This window comes from Triturus cristatus, chromosome 2_1 (assembly GCF_964204655.1).
Source record: "Triturus cristatus chromosome 2_1, aTriCri1.1, whole genome shotgun sequence".
Taxonomy (NCBI): Eukaryota; Metazoa; Chordata; class Amphibia; order Caudata; family Salamandridae; genus Triturus; species Triturus cristatus.
In genome coordinates this window covers 243,568,572-243,575,407 of record NC_140581.1, presented here as the reverse complement: position 1 = coordinate 243,575,407, position 6,836 = coordinate 243,568,572, and the positions used below count along the sequence as shown (strand labels likewise).

The following is a 6,836-nucleotide window of genomic DNA, read 5'->3' as shown; positions in this document are numbered from 1 at the left end:
TCTCCTATGAGTCACATTTCCCTTCCACACCATAGACTCCCTCTGGCCCAAGAGTCTTTACGTCCTCACAGTGCCCTGCTCAAAGCACGTGTCCAGGGCTGGACTGGGAACCACAACCGACCCTGGCAAAGTGCTCGGCCGGCCCCCCTCGGGGGGTGGGTGTGGGGGAGGGAGGGGGATGCCGCCGAGCTTTTTGCCAGGGCAGGTTTTCGGCCGATTTTGTTACAGGGCCGATTTGGCCCAAAACCGGCCACCACCCGTGCGGCGCACCGGAGGATTGCCCGGTGCCCGCTACGGCCAGTCCGGCCCTGCACGTGTCTCTTGTAAGCGCCTTCTCTCTCTGGACCCCTACTCGGGCACTCTTGCTTTCTTCTTCATTCTCTCTCCTGCCACTCATTTCTCACAAATTCCTTAAGACTTTTACTCACCGCTCTCTTTCCCTTATTTATTGTTTCTGCTTCTCTATCCATTGTTTTTTCAGTATATCTTTCCATCTACATACCTGTTTGTGTCTCTCTTACCATCTTCCCTTTCTACCCCCTGTCTTTATCTGCTCCCTTTCTGTCTTACCCAGTCCCCCCGTTCTCTGAACTCTTTGGTATCCACCTGCCTCTGGTTGCCTCCTCCTTTCTCTTAACCACACTCATGTCTCTCTATTCAAATCGTATCTGTTCTTAGCTTCTGTGATCCATATCTCCCTTTCTTTAATGTATCGATCCTCAAAATCTAACTCTAGTCTTATTTCTCTTTTTCTTGCCCCTTGGTTTAGTATCTACATTTTATTCCTCAATACATTTTCACTCACTAACCATCTCTCTCTTTTTCTCTCGTTTTGGATCCTTTTTCAGTCATCCTTTTTAGGAGCATGCTCTGCCATTCTGTCCGTCTGTTTACCTGCAGATCTGCTAGTCTGTCTGTCTGTCTATCTATCCATCTATCTACATATGCATGTACATTTGTATGGTTGTACGTCCATGCGTTACGTGCTTTACTTAACTAACAAGTGATGCTAATGGACACTATGCTTGAAATAAGCAAATATCTCGTCCCCAGGTCTATCTCAGTGTTCTGAGTGGTATGTATGTGACAGGTTTAATGTAATTCAATAATTTGGAATTTCCAATGCATTTCAGTTTTTACTCAACAAATTGATTTCTATTGGGATCTCTGTGCAAATCTCTTCTGATATATCCTAGCTGTCTGTCTATCTATCTATCTATCTATCTATCTATCTATCTATCTATCTATCTATCTATCTATCTATCTATCTATCTATCTATCTATCTATCTATCTATCTATCTATCTATCTATCTATCTATCTATCTATCTATCTATCTCCAGATTATATCTACTGTATGGCAGTCTCTCCAGTACATTCCCTCCTTGTTCGAGTTTAATTTTCCCCTCTCTCACTCTTCAACACCACTTTTTAAGTATTATCTTCTCACCTCCCTTGATCCACCCTCTATCTAAATCCTTCCTTTCACTTACTTTATTTATGCCCATCCTTTGTCCCTCTTTCTACCTATCTTTCCACCAGCTGCCTCCCACCTCCATCAGTTTCCTGTCAGCCTCCCTCACTCTCTCGCCAGTCACTTTCTTTAGCCCGTGTCCCTCCCCATCTTCTTCCTGTCCTCTCTCAGCCCTCTCTACCCCTTCTCGCTATCTTCCCGCCGCCTAGCAGGTGCGTCCCATTAGTGAGCGCACTAGTGGGCTTGGGCAAGTGCTGTCACCATGAGTCGTCGCCTCCCCCTCTCTTTGAAGCAGAGTGGCAGTGGCAGGCTGAGGCTGCCCGCGGACACCGCGCATTCAGCTTGAGGTCAAGGCAAAGTTACTGGGCGTCAGCAGCACCGGGGGGTGCCCGGCTTCCCACGGCTTAGCGGGCTCCTGCTTCTGTCTGGGGGGCGCCACTCGCAAGTGGCCATCATTACTTCACACAGCAAAGAAGACTTGGTGGCCCTCGCTTCCCGGATCTTCCAGAGGAAGCACCTGGTTGTTGCTGTGCTCAGCATCATCATGGTGCTGCTGCTGCTTGTTGCCATCCCGTTCCTCATCCAGCCCCCCAAGGCTTCGGCTCACTATGAGATGATGGGGACCTGCCACATGATCTGCGACCCTTATAGCGCCAAGCAGCCCAGCAGCACGGCCGTAGAGGTGCTGCAGGACCTGAGCGCTGTGCCCCCTCCGCCTTTCATCCAGGGACCCAAGGGGGACCAGGATGGGGAAACCTGGACCCAGGGGTCCCCCTGGGGAACCTGGGCCCCCAGTACCGAGGGGTCCCCCCGGGGAAAGTGGGGACGTGGGCCAACCGGGCTTTCCAGAACTGGCCGTGGCTGGGACAACGGACACCACCGGGAGGCCGGTGACCACTTCTTTCAGCGGACCCAAAATCGCCTTCTACGTGGGGCTCAAGAGCCCCCACGAGGGCTACGAAGTGCTTAAGTTTGACAATGTGGTCACCAACCTGGGCAACCACTATGACCAGTCCATGGGCAAGTTCACCTACCAGGTGCCCAGGATCTACTTTTTCACCTACCACATCCTGATGAGAGGGGGGGACGGCACGAGCATGTGGGCAGACCTCTGCAAAAATGGGCAGGTGAGCGAGGGCTCCGGGGCTGGAGCAGGGGTGCGGCATGAAGGAGCCCGGAAAGCAGCGCCTTGAAGTGCGGGAGTCACAGACTGGGCACTGGGAGGAAGGAGCGCCAGGGCAGAGTCTAGAGTGTAGAGCAACAGAGACCGGACAGTAGGAGAATGGGGCAGCGGAGAGCGCCGGGGCAGAGTCTATTAAGAAGTAGAACAGAGGCTGTTTAGTAGGAATAAGAGAATAGGAGTAAGGGGCTGTGGTGGAACGCTGGGGCAGAGGTTTGACACCAGGGGATCAGAGTCTGGGGAGTAAGAGGTAGGGTCGCTGTGGGATTATCATCAGATGGTCAGTATCCTCATCAATAATTGTTTACATGGCGCCAAAGACATAAAAGACATCAAAGCGCTTTGTGGATGTAGGGACCAGAGACTGTAATGTGGGGAGATCTCTGGAGAGTATGGGGTGCAGAAGCTGGGGGGTTGCTGCTGGGGGGAAAGAGTGCAGGTGTCAGGACGCATGCTCCTGGGACCTGGCCCACCCGGGGGCTTTAATTAAACAAAGCACGGGAGTCCGTGCTTCGTTTTTTTTTTTGGTCCGAAATTCATGCTGGGTGCACAAATCTCACTGATTTGTTTTTTTGTACAAATGCTTTTTTTGGCCCTGGGGGTCCTTGTGAGACCCCCTGAGCAGACCTAGGGGGCCAGGGTGTTTCTACCCTGCCCCCTTTTCTTGTTTTGCACCTTTGTTTTTCTCTTTTCTTGTGCCTCGGTTCTACCGAGGCACAAGATGGCTGCCAAAACTTCCTGTTGTAGAGTGTTGACAGCCAATTAGAATAAAGCTTGTGATCGGGAGGGTGTGCGGATCGACCGCGGCCATAGATATCACGATCTTTATTTCTTAATTTCTCAAAAACTACTGAACGGATTTACACCGTTTTTAAAAAGGACACTTTCTGAGCCAAGCAGTACCTTTTTGCCAAATTTGGTGTAATTCCGTTCAGCAGTTTTTGGTATAACTGTGTCTAAACTTCCCTATGGGAAATTGATTTTGTAACTCTATATTTTGATTTTCTCAGGAACTACTGGACGGATTTACACCATTTAAAAAAAAGGTCTCTTTCTGAGCCAAGGGCTACCTTTTTGCAAAATTTGGTGTAATTCCATTCAGCAGTTCGGGCTGTAGCCTGTTCCAAAATTTCCTGAGGGAAATAACATGGAGAAAATGCGTTTTGGGACCCCCCTTTTTTCTCGGCCCCTGCTTAACGAATCACCCCGAAACTTTCAGGATAGGAGCTGACCGGAGCGCCCCACCAGTTTTGAAACTTTCACGAACATTCGTCATCTGGCGCCAAAGTTATTGGGAAAAGAATGTTACGATTTTCCTATGGTAACTAGGTCCTAACTATAACTACCTACTGGCAAACGCCAGTAGGCAATATATATATATATGTGTGTGTGTGTGTTTGTGTGTGTGTGTGTTAGAAATGGGGGTCTCTAGTTGGCAGAGGTAGGGGCCCTTGATTCTAGTCAGGGTAAGGGGGCTACACTCCTAAAATAACCACTGCTCACCCCCTTGGTAGCTTGGCACGAGCAGGCAGGCTTATCTCAGAGGCAGTGTGTAAAGCATTTGTGAACACATACACTAATACAGTGAAAAAACTACAAATCGACACCACACCAGTTTAGAAAAATAAGTAATCTTTATCTAGACTTAACACAAGACCAAACGATAAAAATCCACAATACAGTATTTAAAAATATGACTTTCAGATTGTAGAAATTGCTTAGTTCAATGTAGATGGTAAATGCGTCACTTTACTCTCAAAGTACCTTGAATGCGTAATGCAACATAAACAAAAGGGTTGCAGGGAAGGCGATGCGTCAGTTCCTTGCTTCGGAGGAGGCGGCGCACCTGTTCTTTACTGCAGCGATGCGTCTGTTTCTTACCGGAGAGGAGGCGAAGTGTCTGTTTCTTACTATGATCCAGGGCGATGCGACAAGATGGCGCCTCGATGCAATGATCCAGTGCGATGCGACAAAATAGCGTCTTTGATGTGATGCGACAACTTGGATGCGATGCGTGCACGCCCGATGGCCGTGCTGCGAAATCAATGGTTTATTGAGCCGCGACAGGCCCTGCGACACGCTTCTCCCGTGATGCGACGGCAACCTCTGCGGCGGCAGCACGCTTCTCCGTTGATGCGACTCGCATTTTTCAGCGATGCAACGGCAAACAACTGCGGTGGTGGCACGCTTCGTCGGCGATGCGACGGCAACAGCTGCGGCGGCGACACACTTCTTCCTTGTTGCGTCGCACTTCCAGCTCCCAGCAACACGCAGTCTCTAGAGGGCCCAAAACAACAGCTGGCACCTCTCTGCAGGTCGAATTCCCAGCAAGGAAATTCAGGGGGAGCTGGTGGTGAAGTCTTTGTGTCCCTGAGACTTTAGAACTGGAGGCAAGCTCAGCTTCAAGCCCTTGGAGATCTTCCTCAAGATGATAAAGTACACACAAAGTTCCTCTTCTCCTTTCCTTGGCAATAAGTAACCACTGCAGGCCAACCCCAAACAGCAAACAGTACTGGGGCAGTCTCCTCCTTCAGCTTTCTTGGTTTCTCTCCTTGGCAAAGGTTTGTCTTGATTCCCAGAAGTGATCTAAAGTTCTGGGGTCTGGGCCCCAATATTTATACTACTAAATCCTTTGCTCTCTGAAGGCAGAGAGTGTCTGCACCTAGGCAAAAACAGTTCTGTCCTCCCTGATGCAGCTTCCTGGCAGGAGGTGGAAACAGCATTGTTGAAAGCAGACCTGGCCCAGGTAGATAAAAATAAATCTCTCCCCTACTCTCTATTCTTCATAGGTTCAGGCATGTTAAAGGAAATCTCCTCCCCTTACTCTCTATTCAACCCAGATCCTATTCAGCCCAGCCCTGACTCATCAGACTGCTGGAGCCAAAGCCCTCTCCATCCCCCTGTCACTCACAAACCAGACATGGAATACAAAAACCTAGCAGAGGCATACTGGATGGTTAGGCAAGAAAATACCTACTTTCTAAAAGTGGTATTTACAAACACAGAATCACCCACACTAAAAGATGTATTTTAACATTCCGAGTTCAGGCATACTAAACTTTATTTTCCTATCTTATTCCTTTGGTCAGTTAGGATTATAAGATGTTATAATCAAACTGCCCATTCTGGCCTATGGGAACAGATAGCCTTGCAATAGTGAAAAACAAAATTGTTTGTAATTGACTATCAGGACATGCCACACACATCAGGACATGCCCTACCTTTCACATACAATGCACCCTGCCCACAGGTGTACTTTGGGCCTACCTTAGGGGTGACTAACATGTAGAAAAGGGAAGGTTTAGGGACTGGCAAGTGTGTGCACTTGCCAAGTCAACATGGCAGTCCCAGACTGCACACAGGCTCTGTAATGGCAGGCCTGAACCACATTTTACAAGCTGCTTCTGTGGGTGGCACAATCAGTGCTGCAAGCCCACCAGCAGCATTTGATTTGCAGGCCCTGGGCACACATGGTGCACTGTACTAGGGTCTGACAAGTAAATCAAATAGCCAATCATGGAGTCACTAATCCATTACAACAATTTACAATAGGGAGCACTTGCACCCTGGCACTGAATAGCAGTGGTAAAGTGCCCAAAGCATCTAGACCAGCAAAAACATAGCAAAAACATAGGAGGCAACAGCAAAAAAATGGAAGGTAGACCCACGCCAATGGTGCCAGGTCTAGCAATGTGTGTGTAGATATATATATATATATTTATTACCTACTGGCGGTCGCCAGTAGGTAGTTATAGTTAGGACCAAGTTCCCATAGGAAGAACATTTTTTGTTTTGCTTATAACTTTGGCGTCGTTTGATGAATCTTCACGACATTTTCCTATCTAATTCTTTGTTCATATCAGCTCCTATGTTAAAAGTTTGGGGGTGATTCGTCAGGGGGGGCGGAGATAAAAGGGGGGCCCCAAAACGTGTTTTCTCCATGCAATTTCCATAGGAAACTTTAGACAAGGCTACAGGGCGAACGGGTGAACGGAATTACCCCAAATTTGGCAGGGAGAAGGGTCTTGGTCTAGAAAGCACACTTTTGTTTATTTGGTGGGAATCCGTTCAGTAGTTTTGGAGAAATATCGAAATTTACAGATATCGATATTTGGGAATTCTGCCATCTGATTGGCTGAGGCGTTACGAGCACAAGCTTGCTGATTATTGGCTGCGAACGGTT

At 48.5% G+C, this 6,836-nt stretch overlaps 1 pseudogene; it reads left to right on the top strand.

The window, feature by feature from the left end:
* The first annotated feature begins 2,017 nt into the window (after positions 1-2,017).
* Positions 2,018-2,666, top strand: LOC146864039 (complement C1q-like protein 2 pseudogene; annotated as a pseudogene).
* Positions 2,667-6,836: the final 4,170 nt, after the last annotated feature.